General features: G+C 40.9%; 1 protein-coding gene across 5 annotated transcripts in view; it reads left to right on the forward strand.

Moving 5' to 3' along the window:
- LOC131675454 (vang-like protein 2-B) overlaps positions 1-19252 on the forward strand; it is a 294445-nt gene that overhangs the window by 43994 nt on the left and 231199 nt on the right. For 3 of the 5 annotated variants that reach the window (XM_058954435.1, XM_058954439.1, XM_058954436.1), the window contains exon 2: positions 9611-9852. The exons of the other annotated variants lie outside the window; for them this stretch is intronic. The gene's annotated coding sequence lies outside the window, so the exon portion shown is untranslated. The remainder of the gene's footprint in view (positions 1-9610; positions 9853-19252) is intronic. 5 annotated transcript variants of the gene reach the window in all.

Raw genomic sequence — 19252 nt, forward strand, 5'->3', positions numbered from 1 at the left:
AGCACATAGGGGGCAGAGCGGATCTTTTGTGCACTGAGCTATTTTGTGTCCTTCCAGTCCACATTTGAGACAAAGTTTTGATCTATCGGTTTGGCTCTGACATTCACCAGCAATGTGTCCCGAGTTCCAACACTTAAAACACTTTTTTGGTCTTATTACTTCCCTGATAGGGCAGTTAACTAAGCCGACTCTTATTTTGCTTCGTTCGCCCATGACTTTTTTGGCCACCTCGTCTGGTAGTTTGATCGAGGCAGCTTGAGTGCCCTTGTATAGCGGCCGCAGGCCTAGTATGGCATTTTCCGTTACCGTGAATTCATCGCCCGCTGCCTTCTGGAGCGCTTCTCTAATATCCTCTTTCGTGGTCGTCTCGTCGAGCTCTCTGATTGAGAGTTCAACCTCCTGAGACTTTCCGGTTACCACCGCCTCTGCGCCGAGTAAGCCGGCCACCTTGTTTTGGAGGGCTACCATCTTGTCGCCGTCTCGTCTATTCATGACCAGAAGGAGCTGGTTGTTGGTTGTTCTTCTAACTTTGTCAATGGTGTCTTGCAGCTCGTCTTCGTTTAGGCCGTTTTTGACCTTCTTCAAAATGTCAGCGTAAGATTTGTTTTCGCCGGCACTGATAAGGAGAGCCTTTGAAAGCGGTTTCTTCTTCCGATGTTTGGGTGGGTCCTTTCTCCTCTGTTCTTCCTGGTTAAGCATCCTTTCCTTAGCTTTGGCTTTCTTCCCTGTAACCTGCTTCCAGGCGGTTTTCTCTTGTGCCTGCGTAGGCTTTTCTCGGTGTTGTTGATTCGGCTCTCTTGCTGTTTTTGGAACCTTCAAGGTTTTCTTCACTGTTGATGGGTTCTTTGTTAGCCGACCTCCTACCGAGGTTGGTTGTTGGCTACTTCCTCCACCACCGTTGCTGGGTATTAGGCTTGTGGATGTCTGGGTCTCCTTGCCCACTGTCCCTGCTCTCGGAAATTGCAGTACGTTGTCATCAGCTGTGCACAGCGTCTTGTACAGTATTTTTATGCTCCTCACTTTGTCCTTGATGACCTTGTGGACATTATTCCTTTCTTTGACGAAGTCATGCAGCTCTTCGATCTTTTCACCCAGACGGTCTAGGTGCGCTTGTCTCTTAACTTTGCATTCTCTCCTCTGTTCGTCCATGAGGTCATCTACCTCCATGTTCTCATGACGACTCTTTGCTAGGGTATTTTTTGGGGTTCCAGCATCCCCGTCTCTACCCTTGTCACTTGTAGCACTTGATACCGACGCAGCCAAGTGTGCCGCGGCGTCGATATAGTTCTGGTAGCCGTTTGACGGCGACTGGAGGCCCGAACTATTACCCCCAGTGCCCTTAATGGTCGATTGGCCTCCCCCATATCCAGTATGGAGGCCTGCAGTGGCCATCGGGTCTAGGTCTTGATTACTACCCCGATCGGAACCACTAGGAGGACCTCCGCTGAGCGGATTACCTCCATGGGTATTCTTTTCCGTGGCTTGATCTCCCATTTTCGAGTTTTTTATCGGGGTTAACATCCCCTATCTGGTTTTGGTTCGCCCTGAATATTTGATTTTCCCAGTACCTTCTATATCTAGAGGGCTGTCCCCTATCCACCACCTGGGGAGGCGCCCAGTAGGGGTCCAGCAACCCCCTTGGGTGTGTGTATGTTTTTTTTTTTTTCCGAAGAGTTGGAGAATGCGTTACGCACCATAGTGAGCCATCGGGACTCACCGTGTGTGGGACTCTCCAGCCTGTAAAAGGACTGGCATACTCACTAAACTCCCAACTCTTATTTTACCTGTCCCCCACGGGAACCGCCGTGAGGCATTACTTCGCGAGGGACGGCATCGGCTGTAGCATCCCCTCCTAAGTCGGTGCATCTACCGCACATCTCGACACCTATCTAATTTCGATGGCTTCTGCTTTCTTCTTCATCGTCTTCTTCTTTCTTCCTCCTTCCTGATGAGATCCAGCCGATCGACGATGGTCGTTACGAGGGTCGTCACCGCATTCCATCCATCCTGGGACTCCAGGAGGCACGTGCCAACACCCTCAGGAGTCTGAGGTCCTTTCCACAGTGCCTGGAATCGACTCCGTTCATCCCCAAACCGAGGGCACTGAAGCAACACGTGTTCCACGTCCTCGTCTGCGCCAGGACAGGCCGGGCATTCCGGGCTATCTATCACCCTAATGCGGTGAAGGTAGCTGCGGAAGTTGCCATGGCCTGTCAGCGCCTGCGTTAGCTGGAAAGTGATAAAGCCATGGATTCTGCTCGTCCACTTTCTCACGTCTGAGATGATGCGATGGGTCCAGCGACCCTCCGTGGCTAGGTCCCATCTACCCTGCCACTTTATCATCGTCCTCTCTGTCCATCGTACGTCTCGTCGGTCTCCATCTGTACGCCATTCTCCACGGTATCTTTCAGCCCTATCGGCTGCTAGCAGGTCCACTGGTGGGATTCCTGCAACAACGGATAAGGCAATATCGGACACGGTTCGATAGGCACATGCAACTCTCAGCGCGACCACCCTACAGGCTCTCCGGCATGGGTCGCCATAGCTTTTGTGCTTGTGCAGAGCATCTGCCCAAATTGGAGCTCCGTATAAAATGATGGAACTCACCAACGACGCAAGAAGCAACCGACGCGGCTGCTTTGGTCCTCCTATATTGGGCATGATGCCCACTAGCGCCCGGGCGACGTTTACGGCTTTAGAGCCCGCATTCACCAAATGTTCCTTGATCGATATGCGCGCGTCCAGAGTAACACCTAGGTATTTTAAAGTGTCTACCGACCGTATTTGTCTTCCTTCTACCATGAAGGTGGCGTACCTCATTGCTTTTGTCCTAGAGATGAGCAACGCTTCCGTCTTCTCCGCTGCCAGATGTAAACCCTGGCTTCTCAACCAACCGGCTACGGCCTCGGTAGAAACATCTCCGAGATATTCTATCTCTTCGATGCTTTTCCCGACGATGACTAGCGCCACGTCGTCAGCAAAAGCCACCATCGAAACTCCCTCTGGCAGTTGCTGTCTCAGCAGTCCATCATACACGATGTTCCACAGTAGTGGCCCTAGGACCGAGCCCTGTGGCACGCCTCCTGAGATGTTGTAGGAGTGCATGCCCTCATCGGTGTTAAAGAACAGGGTCCGATCAGTCAGGTAGCTCGAGATGATCTTCCTCAAGTAGAGTGGCACCCTGAAACACTCTAGGGACATCATGATGTTGTCCCATCTTGCCGAGTTGAACGCATTTCGAATGTCCAAAGCGATGATCGCACACATACGCCTTGCGCTCCGGCCACTGTTGATGGCATTTATGGCAACGGCCACCACCCTGCCTATGGCATCTGTAGTTGAGCGACCCTTCCCAAAGCCGAACTGGTTGTCGGACAGATCACCTGCCCGCTGTATGGCCGCCTCCAGTCTGGCATAGATTACCCGCTCCAGGAGCTTTCCCACTATGTATAGCAGACACAGCGGTCGGTACGAGGATGGCTCCTCCGGAGGCTTATTTCCCTTAGGGAGAAGAACCAACCTCTGAGCCTTCCACTGTGGTGGGAAAAACCCTTCCGCCAGACAAGCGCTGAACGTGTGCCGAAATAAACTGGAGACGTTCAGCGCCGCGGTCTTAATGGCCAGCCCCGGGATTTCGTCTAGACCTGGCGCTTTTTGCACGGATATCCTAGAGGCCGCCTCTCTCAACTCGGCTTCGCTAAACTCTGGCAGCTCGGCTTTATCGCCTACCGCCATCAGCCTCAGTCCAGGGCCAGGTATCCGCTGTTCATGATTGGGGAACAAGTGCTGCACGATCCTGTCCAGCAGTAGTGGACAGGAAGGTGGAACCTGTCCCCTGGGCTTGATTCGGTGCATGACCGCCTTGTATGGTCTGCCTCACGGATCACGGTACACTTCTTCACAGAAGCTCTGCCAGCACCTTCTCTTGGCTGTTTTTATGGCGGATTTCAGCTCCTTTCGCTTACTCTCATAGGCCGCGGATAGCTGTTCGTGTCGCGGCCCGTTTCGAGTTCTCTGATGCAGCCTTCGGGTCTTCAGGCACTCACGCCTTATTTGGGCGATGTCCTCGTTCCACTAGTACACCGGTGGACGGCCACGAGAGTTGACTCGTGTGACCATGGAGGCATCGCAAGCCGCTGTTAGGGCTTTGGTGAGTACCTGAGCCCTTTCTTCCGACGTTCCGTCGACCATTGTCCCTTCTAAAGAATAGAGAAAGGTCTCTTGGTCGAAAGTTGTTGTTGCCCATCTCCTTTCTTTCTGTCGTGTAACCCCTCCTACTCTCCTGCCGGTCATCGTATGGAGCCGGTACACGATGGCATGATGGTCGCTGCCCGTGTAGCGATCGCCAACTTTCCAGTCGATCCCCACGCCCATTAATCTAGGATCAACGAAAGTAAGGTCGACTATTGACGATTTACCGGCCTTTGTATAGGTCGGAGTCGTCCCTGAGTTAGCGATTTCCAGCTCCAACGACGCAAAGGCCTCGAGGAGTGCCCGTCCGCGTGGGTTTGTTCTAGTGCTTCCCCACTCGGTTGCCCAGGCGTTGAAGTCACCTCCAATCACTACCGGGAGTTAGGAGGACCTGGCACTAGCTACAATGGCCTCCAGGGATCTCAGGAACTGCCCGTCGTCCTCGCTATCGGTTCTCCTAGGTGGAAGATAGCAACTATACACACGCATACCCGCTACCTCCACCCAGGTGAACGTTGGTACGGCGTCTACCATTTTTTTAGATATGTGGAGGTTTCCACATATCCAAATGGCCGCTTTCCCCGTCGCGTCCTTTACCCAGTTTGATTCACTGAGATCCCTGTACTCCTCGCTGACGATGACTATGTCGGCCTTCTCCTCCATGACCAGCTGCGACAGCAGGTTTTGGGCTACTTCGCAGTGGTTGAGGTTTATTTGGAGCACCTTAGCCATTGCTGGTTGGTGCTGCTACCTCCATGGCTACGCCTTTTATAGTGGCAGTGCAGTCCACTGCCTTATGTCCGTCCCGGCCACACCGAAAGCACTGCTTTGAGCGGTCAATCTCGCTCTCACAATGCCTTGCGATGTGTCCGGTTTCTTGGCACCTATAACACTTTGGTAGCCTTTCGCGTAATCGAACTCTGCAGTTGACCCAGCCGATTCTTAACTTCCCATTTCTTAGGAGCTTTTTTGCAGCTTCCGAAGGGAGCAAGATATTGGCCACCTGTGTCTCCCCGTATGCCTTCCTGAGTTTGATGCTACTAGTTGGCAGGCCAGAAAGACCGGTGACAGTGACGATGGTCTCCAGTACCTCATCTTCTGTAGTAGCCTCATCTACGTCCTTGATGATAAGGGTCTCCTTGTGAGTCAGCATCTGTACATCAGCTGAATCTTTCAGCATAGATGAGACTACCTTTTGCAGTGCAGGTGTCTCTTCCCCCTTCTGACCTAGCTCGAGGAGTAACTCGCCCACTCTAGTCTGCCTGATTTTCGTCACCCTTTCCCCGAGTGCTTTTAGTTCAGGCGCCGCTTTGACCTTTCGTAGGAGGTCAGCATACGACACGTCGCACAATGCCTTTATCTTAATGGCATCCGGCCGAGGTGCTTTAAGCCCAGCGCTAGCCTTAAGCTCATCTTCTCTGCACCTGCCTGCACGTTTCACTCCTACTGCTCGTTGCCCATCCTGTGGCTGGTTCTTCTTCTTCTGCTTCTTTCCGCTCTTTCTAACCACTGTAGTCCAGTCAGTGGTAAGAGCGTGAGTCGCTTGCTCCGAGGATGGAAGCGCGGCGCCAGGTGCCGTAGTTCGTACCTCCTTGCGCGCTTTTTTTGTCGAAACCTGCGCCAGTGTAGGCGGGGGTGTTCGCTCGCGCAACCTCTGGTTTCCAGGTCCAGGACGAAAGATTGGCGATGTCTGGCAAGCTTGGCATACGCTTGATACCAAGCTTTTTGTTCTGTCTCCCGCTGACTTCACCTTCAGATATTGGGCAAGGGCTCTATCGGAAGCCCTTGCCATCTCCTTCAGTTCCTTGTGAATATTGTTCTTGCCTAGAACAAATTTCACAAGATCACTGAGCTTTACCTTTAGCAGATTGAGAGCGTTCTCCTCCTCATCTGCTCCAAGGCCTTTTTGTCTTGACTGCTCTCTTGGTTCGTACATTTTGGCGTCCCCAGAATCCGCGCCAGCACCGGCCACCGAGGCTTTCACTCGATTGGAACCGATGGTAGGATTGGCCTCTTTCGAGGGATTACCTACCTGGGGTATATTGTTGGTAAATGTACTATCCATCGTTGGTTTATCTTCGGAGCTCCTACTCCTAGTCCGTAACCCTGGACAGGGTTTGTGTTTGGTCCGCGAGGGGTATTTTATTTCCCTCAAACCTTCCTACCATTGGCAAGCCAATAGTAAGCGAGCCTCCCTATCCGCCACCTGGGACGCGCCACGTCGGGGTTCACCTCCCCGTCCACTTAGACTACTAAGTAGGTCCATGGGTGTGTGTGTGTGTGTGTGTGTGTGTGTGTGTGTGTGTGTTTGTATCTGTAATATTATAAGTTACAGTTAATCTGTGATGAACTGTGAATCGTCACATACATCGCAAATTGAATTGCGAAATTTGTTTGTTCACTGTTGTCATAACAACAGGAGCTCTAATGCTGTCATTTGCAGTTTTGTTGCAAAAATGCTGTTGTAACAACATCAAGCCTTAAGACCAATTTTGTTTGCTTATTTTCTGTACTCTTGTTTTTACTTTTGCTTTTATTCTTGTTTCTGCAAACCAATCGTTCCAGATATGAATTAATATTTTACTTTTTAGGCAAAATACTATAAAATTTTGTCGCTCTTTAGCAATAATAGCAACAAATCATCTAACGTCAGACAACAAATTTAACTTCTGTATGCCAGTTCTAGACGAAGCAATAGAATGGGTAGCCGTCACCATTAATAAAAGAGAGGATCGCGAAGAATAGTATCGGGAAAGCGAATAAAGGAATATTCCTGACCTCTACCTGCCTAATAGACCAGTAACCGCCGATCAGGCCATTTCATTTGGAGTTTCTGCGGAATAAGGGATTATCGTGAGACGTTGATCCTTTATTAACCTTCTACAGAGAGGAACGTAACTAGGACTCTTTGAAGGAACTGTTCTATTACATGGTGAAGCACGTCTCTCACATCGCCAACCAATGGGATGACTGGTTGGTTTAACTGGTCGAGATGAGGATGGACGTCCAGACATGAGAAGACTGGAAAAAGTCCATCAAAACCTTGGATGCCTTTCCACACTACGAGGATCTGAAGAACTTTTTGAAGCATCGTTCGTGAGCTTTTCTAACCTCCAGTACGGTGGAAAACGGATTCAGTTGTACAAAATGTAACCGTAAAATCTCTGCCAAAATGAACCGGGTGTGCTTGGCGCAGTTCTCTAAAGGCGCCAGTCCGAGAGAATCCAAGAATAAACTCACTTGTTCACTATGTTCACGTTAGAATAAACACCCAATCTCATGATGTTCAAAATTTAACCTTCTTGATTCCGGCATGAATTCGTAGATTAATTGGAAAGAGCCTACGTATAGCGATCTTCTGAGACGAAGATTTGGACCTATTAAGATTCTCGTCACTGACTCGACTTATCCGTACTGTCGAGTATGTGTTATAATAGCCTGCTGGTTGCAAAATAGGAAACATTCGTCCAGATGCCAAGTTCCTGTTTGCTTCGAGCGCTTCAGAGGAGCTCCTTCCACATAGAAGTCCATTGCCTGTAACGTCAGCAACCATTGCCTGCCACGTCAAATATACGACGATGCCTAAATGCCATTAAATTAATACATTATTTAGAAAGATTAATAATGTAAAATTAATACATTACTTACAAAGTTGCTAATTGTAGGTTTTTCAGTTTTATTTATACGCAAATTTTTTGTTATGCTTGTGTTATATATTTGGTATTACGCTTTTATTCAAAATGTAATGTGGTTGTCTGTATCTTCAATAACACAGTATTTATTATCGGTGTGTAACCTATAAATACGAACTTAGTACTTACGAAAGATTAGTTATTTATTTTTTATTGTTCGAGATATGTACAATAGATTTTAAGGGTGACGATTTATACACATGAGGTCTGTCTCAAAATTATCTGACCAACCTCGATTTTTCGGCGCTTGATTTAATCTTCGTCATCCGGGAGTTGGCATCCTTCAAAGTAGTCTCCATTTGATTGAATAAAATGCTCATATCGATGTTTCTACTTATTGAAACACTCTTGAAAGTCAGACTTCGAAATACCTTCAGTGTATTCGTCGCATTAGTTTTAATAGTCTCTTTATCGTCGAATCGATGTCCTTTAAGCGGCATTTTCAAATGAGAAAATAGCCAAAAGTCGCAAGGAGCTATATTGGGACTGTATGAAAGCTGGCGAAACATGCGCATCACTGTGTTTCAATAAATACTGCTGCACAAGGTTTGATGAGTGCGCTTGAGCATTGTCGTAATGAACAAGCCAGTCACTGGTTTTCCAAAGTTGCAGTCGTTTTCTCTTGATTGCATCACACAATCTGTTCAAAACTCTTTATTCATTGTGTGGCCTGTAGGAGCATATTCATGATACACAACGCCCTTATAATCGAAAAAAATAATCAACCTTGACTTGATGTTGCTTGGACTTTGACAGGATTTTTTCGGTCAGGGTTCGGATGGAAGCTTTCACTGCGAAGATTATTGTTTTTTTTCTAACATTTCAATAGACTCCGCAAAACTTTTACCGAAATTAAAGCAAAGTTTTATGCAAATTCACTGTTCGGTTCGTTCTGCCATTTTTAGCAATAAACGAATAGCTGCGAACGCAATAAAGTCGTTGTAAACAATACACATTGCAGGGGAACTAAGGCGTCTCATCGATATTTCGGGCTACTGACGATAAGGTTAGGAGTTCCTCAAGATATTCGTAGCCTCCAGAGGTCGTCTGAGTCTCTCTGCGCAAAGATATGAACGTAGGTCAGATACTTTTGGGACAGATCTCGTATTTAATCTGTTCTCAAGTTGCGTGTTAGTCATTATTATATACTATTATTATTTTGATGGTAAACTTAATTGACCTCCACTATATTTACAAAGAAAAGATTAAACGTAAAGTATCTATTTTATCAAAGGAAATGCAAATGAATAAAATAACTTATTTAATCTTCTCCTTTCGTAATAGACTATTTTTTTTGCTATGTTATCTTTATTTTCTTATATACAATAAATTTTTTCTGTGGTATTGTTATTAAAGAAAAACGTTAGGTGTTTCTTGTTCTTTACGAATATTAAAGCACTACAAACTATTGTCAAACGAAAATATTATTTTTAATTTTAACGAAAACAACTATTCTTTGTGCTACTTAAAGACATCAGTAACTAAGATTCACACACATAGTGCCATATCAATCATATCATTGGAATTAAAATCCCTGAGATTACATTACATGCATTACAGAAAATTTGATTAATAATTCCTTTGTATGTGCTAGTTGAATACATTTTACAAACATTAGGATAGATACATTTGTTAGTCGATGAAAATGACATAAAATCATGTATCGAGACTATGAAAACTAAACTAAAATATTATAAGAACTATATAAACTAACTTCCATTTTTTAGCAAGCTGAAATTATACATTGTGGTTCTAATATATCAATCTTAAGAGAAGTAAATGGAGATGTCAAAAAGTAAAGTCACCTATTGCTTTTGTATGTTGTAAAATTGTCATCAGAACTATATATGAAATTCCTACTTTGAGGTAAATGTATCTGATAGAAGGGGATGAAAATCAATCATTACGGAAGACCTTTCATCACCTCAGCAAAATTTAATGATTCCATAAAAGAGACGTATAGTTAAACGTAAGTAAATGAATTTATTAAAAGTTATTTTTGAGAATTATTAACCTGAAGGTATATAAAATAATATATATTTTAATAATATAGTTGATTTGCAATTAACATAGTATGTAAATCATAAAAGTTAATTGTATGTTATTTTATGTTTTAATTCAAAGGTATAACATGTAAAATTTTTAATAATATTTACAAGATTTGCAATATTATTTAGCATGGAAATTTCTATATACACTCCCGCCCAATAATCTTTGCCCACCTGAGAACAAAACGACTATAACTTTGAAACTCCATATCTCGGCTGGAATGACACCTACAGCGCTCTGCGGGGGCTCATTTGAAAGGGTTTTTCGAGCACTTTTCAATAATGTATATTAAAATCATGCTCAGATATTTCCCTTGCAGATAGGACGGCGAATATCAAAACAAAAATTACGAAATTTTTGCTTTTTCTTTAACCGCTTGCCATTTCGAGAAAAAAAATCGAAGAAAAATTATAATCATAGCATTTTTTAGCTCTTTTTCTGCACTATCCAAAACACTCATTCAAAAATAATTTTCGTCTAAATTCAGCGATTATATGAGCATTTCATTCAAAAACAGCATCTATATTCATTGCTCTATATCTCGGAAAATTCGATTTGTAGAAAAAAATTTTCTGGGAAGAAAATGCTCTATTTTGTGAGTAGAATACGTGAACGAAATTTCATAATCATATGAAAACATTTTTTTTTCAGTCGTAATATCAAGTAGTCTAATTTTTTCAATATTTCACTTTGGAATAATAAAACAGTTCATTTATACTCGAAGCTATTCTATTAATTGTAGACAAATTTTAATTGTATGCAAATCTCGATCAACGAAAAATCTAAGTAGAAAAATTAATCTAATCTACCAAAACTGACATAACTAATGGTTAGTGAAAAAAATTTTTTTTTAATGTTGTTCTAATCTTCTAAAAAATTGTTTACCATAGTAACATATTATTGAAGTATGGCACCGAGAGATTTTAGTAAACGTTATCAAGTTATTGGATTTCACATTAATGGTAAAAGCAATCGTCAGATTGCTAGTATTCTCAATATTCCTCGTCGAACCGTAGACTACAGTATAAATAAATTTAAAAGTAGCGGCAGTGTTGAAGACAAGAAGCGCTCTGGTAGACCGCGGAAACGATTGCTTTTACCATTTATGTGAAATCCAATAACTTGATAACGTTTACTAAAATCTCTCGGTGCCATACTTCAATAATATGTTACTATAGTAAACAATTTTTTAGAAGATTAGAACAACATTAAAAAAAAATTTTTTTCACTAATCATTAGTTATGTCAGTTTTGGTAGATTAGATTAATTTTTCTACTTAGATTTTTCGTTGATCGAGATCTGCATACAATTAAAATTTGTCTACAATTAATAGAATAGCTTCGAGTATAAATGATCTGTTTTATTATTCCAAAGTGAAATATTGTGAAAAAATTAGACTACTTGATATTACGACTGAAAAAAAAATGTTTTCATATGATTATGAAATTTCGTTCACGTATTCTACTTACAAAATAGAGCATTTTCTTCCAAGAAAATTTTTTTCTACAATTCGAATTTTCCGAGATACAGAGCAATGAATATAGATGCTGTTTTTGAATGAAATGCTCATATAATCACTGAATTTAGACGAAAATTATTTTTGAATGAGTGTTTTGGATAGTGCAGAAAAAGAGCTAAAAAATGCTATGATTAGAATTTTTCTACGATTTTTTTTCTCGAAATGGCAAGCGGTTAAAGAAAAAGCAAAAATTTCGTAATTTTTGTTTTGATATTCGCCGTCCTATCTGCAAGGGAAATATCTGAGCATGATTTTAATATACACCATTGAAAAGTGCTCGAAAAACCCTTTCAAATGAGCCCCCGCAGAGCTCTGTAGGTGTATTTCCAGCTGAGATATGGAGTTTCAAAGTTATAGTCGTTTTGTTCTCAGGTGGGCAAAGATTATTGGGCGGGAGTGTATATTAATTAAGATATATGTATGTAGTATCTTTGAAGTTTTATATAGGATATAGTGAAGTCTTGTACTAATAGAGTTTATCGACAATTCAAAAGTTAATCAAGTTGGACATTATTGAACGGTAGAAAGTAATATTTAACTCAAAAATAAAATAATAATTAACTAAAATATTTAACTAAAAAAAGCGCAAACCCAAAAGCTACTGCAGAAGTAAATTCAATAGAGAGATTGTATTTAATGAGAGGGTAAGTAATATAAATTAATTATTGAACAAATAAAAAAATTTTTTTATATAAGTAATTGATGAATACAATGATTTCTTTCTATAATTTGTATAATTACGATCTGAAAATTTCAGGTTGAAGATGAAGATAGTAGATAATTCATACTTTGAGTTGGACGTAAAAATATTATATGGATATGTTACGTCTCGTGCATCAACTACGAATAGCTAATGAATGAGACGTTCCAATATGTTGACTAGTGGTTGGATATGTCTCACTTATAGTAAATGTATGTGGAAATGTAAATATGTATGTCTGATAATTGCATTACCTTGATAATCGTAGTTTTTAATTGTTGACAGAAATGCAGCAGGCTCTAACTGCTTGTAGAATTGTATAAATGTAGCAGGCTCTAACTGCTTGTTGAATTGTATAAATGTAACAGGCTCTAACTGCTTGTTGAATTGTATTGGATAGGTCGTTGAATAATACTGCACGATATTACTTTGTAACAGTCGCAAGTTTATTAAGTAAGGTAATCATCAATTGTCGGACCGGTGTGTACGGAGTTGAGTCTTACAGGTACTTATTGACTGACTGACGGACTACTGATCAACTGACTGAGTAATTTTGTTCATTCCTTTTTATATCTTTTATAGCTCTTTTCAGCTCAGTATTGCGATATGGTGTGACATTTTGTTTTTGCTGAATATAAATTTTTGCGTTTGGTGACTTTATTTAGGAGTGTCATTTATTTCGTGTTTTGTCAGCTTTTTGCTGACGTGCGAGTAGTTTAGCTGCTTTGAATTTCATGAATGAGCATTTGTTACAAAAAGGATGCGTCGTAAGACGCAACAGATACTTGGATCATTAAAGTTTTATACGTGTTCTATAGATTAAATAAAACAATTGATTTTGAATTTTTTTTAATTAGATTTTTAAATAGCATAATATAATATAAACTATTAAATATGTCGGAAAATTTATGTTTATTCGATTATAAAAATTAAATTGTACAGCTCATCTTACAAGAATCCCCCACCCCCACCTTCAACCAGACCTCATCAATTTTAATATTCTTTTGATATGTTATAGAATATATGTAAAGAGAGAATTGATTAAGTTAATAAATATAAATTATTGTGGTGAACCTACAACTCTGTTTACAAATTTATTATGCGAAGATTCGCGAAGCAAAGATTGTTTTGATCTGCTGTCTGCGCAGGTTGCGACGTTTGCGCGTAAGAGAACTTAGGATGGGAAAGAGATATTACCGGAATGAGATCATGTCAGCGAATTAATTAACATAAAATTTAATTTCTGATCCAATATTTAAAAAAAGAAATACAGAGAAAAAAACAAAAAAAAAGACAACAAACTCAACAACAACGTGCCCGGAATGGCAATCAGGCACGATGACGTCCTCGGAGAGGCGCTCAACTGTTGCGGACCAGCACGAATATTCACTCGTGCAACGGTAAACCTTTCCAACCACTTTCGAGGACCATAAGCCGCTTAACGGTAGCACTAATCCTTACCATTGAGCGTCAGATCATTTCGAAAGCATCAACGCTCGTGAAAGTCATATGCACACACGGTAATAAGGGAGAGAGATCATGCTGACTCCACTATGAGTATATTTTGCTGGTGTTGCTGCTACACGCCGGTTACCCCTGTATCCTGGTGTTGTTGCCGCACTCTACTGGTTTCATTGTCCAAAATGGTCCTTATTACTCCTGCTGTCCAGACGAGAGTGTCCTCTCGACTAACGCTCGCCCAGAATCCTCGCTCTCTCCTCTACCTCGCTATCCCAATCTCCCCTCGCGTATTTTCGCCTTAACGGCTCCTCTAAATACGCGCCGTTCCTCTCTCTCGTTTCCGCGAATCAGCATCTCAAACAAATAGATTGGGCTCGAGTAATACGCATATCCCCACACATATGCGTCCGGCTTGACGAAGGCGTGTACGCCAATTGCGAAAAGCAACTTTGCGGGGATGAATTCTGCTCAAAGCCCACCCTCAAAAATGAATTTTACAATTGTGACGGAAGATTTGGGGATTAAACCGCCAGCCAAAATCTCGCCCTCTAATGGTCGACGGCAACTCATTTTCCCGACTTATTATCAGGCGATAGACTGCTCTCCTTGGTGCAGCAGTCGTCAAGAATTGGAGTTGGAAAAACGCCAGATGATCTCACATAACGCCTACATCCGACTACAAGAGGGATTGAAGGTTTTGATGTTTAACGACCGGGTTGTCCTTTACAAATTGGTGCGGCTGTATCTTACTCCTGCTCGTGCGGATATTCGATGTTGGCCGGGCTAGATTTTGTGGACAACTCTATATTCCAAGGCCAGGTGTAAGCGGAATTTATCTTAAAACGAACAATTATTTCTGTTTTCAAATTTATGTTACAGCGAGTCTGTTTTATCGAGAATCTTAGATCTACCTAAGAATTTGCGAATATCATTGACTCGCGCGAGTACTCGAATCACTAACCAAGCGTGGTTTTCTAATCGCGGCTGGAAATTAAATAACAGTATGTACGAGAAAGGTACGCAACTTAGGTCAAAGAAAAGAGTCAATTAAATCTCATACACTTTATTAATTACCGATCTTACACTATTATTCTCTTGCGGATACAATGGAAGGTTAGCGCGGTGGATTTGCGTTTCGTCTTTCTCGGTGACGGATCCACGTGCTCTGATTTCCTACTTTGCGCCCAGACTTCTTGCGCTGTTTTCTCGAATATGAGTGAGCGAATTGGAAAATAGAAGGCAGTTTCTTTTAGCGCACGACTAGGGTATAATTCTTCGGTTGGTTACAGAGCTGCAAGAGACGGGCATCGTTCTTCTGTGATATTACATGTAGTGCAACACTTAAGCAAAGTCTTGTGATGCACAGTATAATACAATTTATCTCAAGTTATAATTGATATTTTACAAAGAAAAAAATTTCATTTCATTTCTTACGTAAATGCGGATAATAAGGGATGTAACCTAACCTTTATTTTTTCATGGAAAATTATACCTCTCTCGTACTTATGTTTCCTGAAAAAAAATTCAGAATTAATTAATTTTGATGATAATAAAAATTTTAAGTGAAATAACTATAGGATTTTCATCTTTTATATTTTATATAACCACTGCAACGATTACCGAAAATCGTTCGACTCGCGCGAGGTTAATGAGCGGCTGAACGAGAAGAGCCGCGATCGGTTCGCGAGAGAGAGAGGGCGCATGGGGGCAATGACCGGGAGGGGAGCGTTCAACAGGCAGTATGACTGTGTCACTCAGTCCGTCCGCATAGAGCTAACCCTTTTCCGAGCTGTTATCGCGTTTTCTTTTGGTGGTGCGAGGCTAGAGGTGAGAACTTTAGTGCGGCGTGCCGAGCGTAGCAATAGCAGCAGCAGCGGCAACAGCAACAACAGCAGTAGCAGCAACCGTAGCAGCAACAACAACAACAACAATAACAGCGGAGAGCGGCGAGTAGCGGAGCAACTAATTAGCGACGCGTGCTTCGGATACGGTTGGCCACCGTATCCTCAACTATCTCGCGGTAGGTGCACCTTCCCATTATTGTTGATAGCGTGCGATCCCGCGCAGCGCGCGCGAGGAAATTAATTGTTACGTGCGACCGGTTAGTTCGCGGTGATCGCGGTTTTCTCTCTCTCTCTTATACGGCGTGTATTGTCATTCGCGCAAGCGTGCGCAAGACTCTCGGCAGATCCCCGTGTATTTGATTTTGTTGAATAAATCAGTTAATCGTCATCGTTAAATCAAGTAGTCGTTATTTTGTCTTTCCTTTGTCCGGAGGTCGCAAGTGTTTGTTTTGATTTGAATAAGCCGGTAGCGTAGCACGGATCGCGTTGATACCGGTAGAAGGGAATCGTCAAACATAGTTTCCGGCGGCAGCCGGGCAAGCGCTACTAAGCAAGGACGACAACGCCGCCAAGCGGCGAGTTGGGGGAACCCAACTCGGAATAGTGAAGAGACTCTGCGCAGGCGCACTCCGAGACAAGGTAGGTTGATGTGCTTTGAGCACATAGATAACTAGGCGTCGTTTAGTAATTATATAGATACGTTCCAGAGGTATTATAGACTAAACGGCAGCCTGTTACACCACTAATAATGACAGTATGACCAAAACAAAGAGCTTATTTTACAAAATCAAAAAAATTAATTACAAAAAACTTAAATCCATTGCCTTCACATAAATTGGAGTAAAATCAATATAACAAATGATCCAAATCTATCGACAAATAAACTGATCGCAAAAATTAAATATTGTATTGATAAAGCAGAAAACAATAAAAATTCAAATAAAAACAGTAAAAATATGTTACCACGAAAAGAATGGATTACAAAAGGTATAATAAATTCTTGTAAATCTGAAGAAAAGTTATATAATATATGGAAAAATGATCCAATACATAACACAAAAAAATATAATTATAAAAACTATGTCAAAACGCTGGATAAGATAATAAAAAACGAAAAAGACAAATATAAAAAAGATCTTATTCAAACAGCTCAACAAAACCCAAAGAAACTATGGTCCATTACAAACAACAAATTATAAAGGAATACAAGAAAGGTAATAATATCGACTACATCATAAACAACAATAATGAAATTACAGAATCAAAGGCTACAGTAGATGAGATGAACAAATTCTTTTGTAACATAGTAACAAATCTAAGTAACACAATTACACCACCATAAAATAAAATATTATTTTGCCAGATAGCAACATAATAAGTATGTTTTAAATTACACCAGCATACATGAAATTCAACAAATAATATCCAAATTATAAATAAAAAATGGTGGAGTTGATGGCATTAATAACAAGGTAATAAAATTTATAACGAACTTTATATCAGAACTTATTACCAATATCATAAATAACAACATTGAAAAAGAAATATAGTCTAATGCACTGAAAGAAGACGAAATTATACCACTAGACAAATCTAAACAAATACACTTACCTAATAACTACAGACTAATTTCATTAATTTCTAACATAGCCAAGATATTTGAAAAAATCATACACAATAGATTATTACATTTTATAGAAAGTCTGATATTTACAAAACAATTTAAAATAGAAGCACCAAGCACACACTACATTTTATAACTATCATCATTTACAACAAACTTGACTCAAGTGATCCAATAGCAATTACCTTTTTTGATCTGGCCAAAGTTTTTGACACAGTAGACCATAAGATTTTTTTTATTTTTTTTTATTTTTAACGTCGCTCTATTTATGCTTCATCAGTGCTAATCAGCGACGGAGGCTTGCAATGTGTTTGAGAACAAAGCACATGAAACTTTTTTCAGTGGTGCTTGTATCAATCAGCAGGAACTGGGAATCGAACCCGGGCCTACCGGGTGCGAGTCCGTCGCCCTACCGACCGAGCCATTGCAGGCCTCACCATAAGATTTTATTAAACACTTATACAATTATGGAATAAGGAGCATACAACCTTATTAAAAGCTACCTTGATAATAGAAAACAAAGAGTAAAAGTTAACAATACCATAAGCAACCAAGAAACAGTAAAAATAGGAGTTCTGCAAGGATCAATTTCAGGACCACTACTTTTCATACTCTTTTTAAATGATCCATTACTAATAATGTCAGAAAACGTAATACTATCTTTCGCTGATGATACAGCTATTATCTCGACTGATAAGAGTTGGAATGAAATAGAAACAAATATGAATAAAACCTTAAAAGTAGTTAGAATCTGGCTAGAGTTAAATAAACTTTTATTAAATATAGATAAAACAGTTTATATAGAATTCGGTAATAATTATAAGAGCAAACCAACGAATCTTGAAATTGAAATTCTTGGCAATAAAATTAGTCTAGTAGATAGTACAAAATACCTAGAAGTTACTTTTGACAGCAACATGAAATGGGATCTACATTTACAAAATCTATACAAAAAAAAATATTTAACGTATATTTTCTACAAACTATCAAAAATCATGAATAACTATAATACAATATAAAGAAATCTTTCCACATTACAGAGAAACATGTGCAATTGGACTTACGCGCCCAGCATGACTCAACAATTTTGAAAGGCTTATATACAGAAGAAACAAGAATATGACCACGGGATATTACACAACGACAAAATAAATATTAAATAGAATTTGGTAATATAGAACCAATAAGTGCAATGAACAGTGATCTGCTTACTAAAGTAGTGCAATGCTACTTTAGCATAAGCGAACACGCCTAGAATATTCTTGTCAAGTTATATATATATTCCATGTAGTTTTAAGTTTTTAGTTTTAATTTTACACTAGACCAGCAAACAGGAAAGAAATTCTTCTGCTGGATTACATTTCATATGTAATGTATGTTTGCATATTATGTAATTTATTTATACTACTCTAGTAGATAAGCAATGTATGTGCTGGGACACAAAGATGCCGCTCGATGAAGGTGTCGCGGTATCGCGATACCACGACACCTCTCTGTGTTATCGCGATAAAGTGTGACCCCATGTTGAGCGTCTAAATGGTAATCGATGTACCTTTTACATTGAAGATGCATCGCTAATGCATAAGGGATACGTGTATGTCCTAGGACACAAAGAGGCCGCCCGATGAAGGTGTTGCATTTTGGCGATAATATGACACCCGTTTGTCCGCCAGTGGGCCCTTCGACAGAGTGCACCCCCACCTCCCACCCACAGAGGATGTTAAGATAGGACGCTGTAGAAGTTGGTAGGGTGTTTGGTAAGCTATATGATGGTCTCTCTCTCTCTCTCGCTCTCCTTCGACAGTAGGGCGCTTAGTAAACTTATGCTGGCTAAATGTGAGCCCTCGAAGAGGGGGTAGCGTCTCTAGCTTGGTAAACCAACAACGATTGCAAATCTTTATCTTTATGATTTTTAAAAGGATTACTACATCTATCGTTATGTAATTATTTTGTAGGTGACATTTATAACTTATTTATAGAAAGCATTAAACTTTAAACAAGGTGCTTTGAATAATAATTTCGTATTATAAGTTTATGAAGAAACTCCAAACATATATGTTTTAATTTTCAAAATTCAATTAAGAATTAGGTTTTACATGAGTTAACATAAGTTAAAACTTACATGTGATTGGGAATACGCCAGCTGTTGAACACGAAACGAAGTACTCGCAT

Source organism: Phymastichus coffea, unplaced genomic scaffold, assembly GCF_024137745.1.
Source record: "Phymastichus coffea isolate CEN01 unplaced genomic scaffold, Cenicafe_Pcof_1.1 PCOF00022, whole genome shotgun sequence".
In the NCBI taxonomy this organism is placed as follows: Eukaryota; Metazoa; Arthropoda; class Insecta; order Hymenoptera; family Eulophidae; genus Phymastichus; species Phymastichus coffea.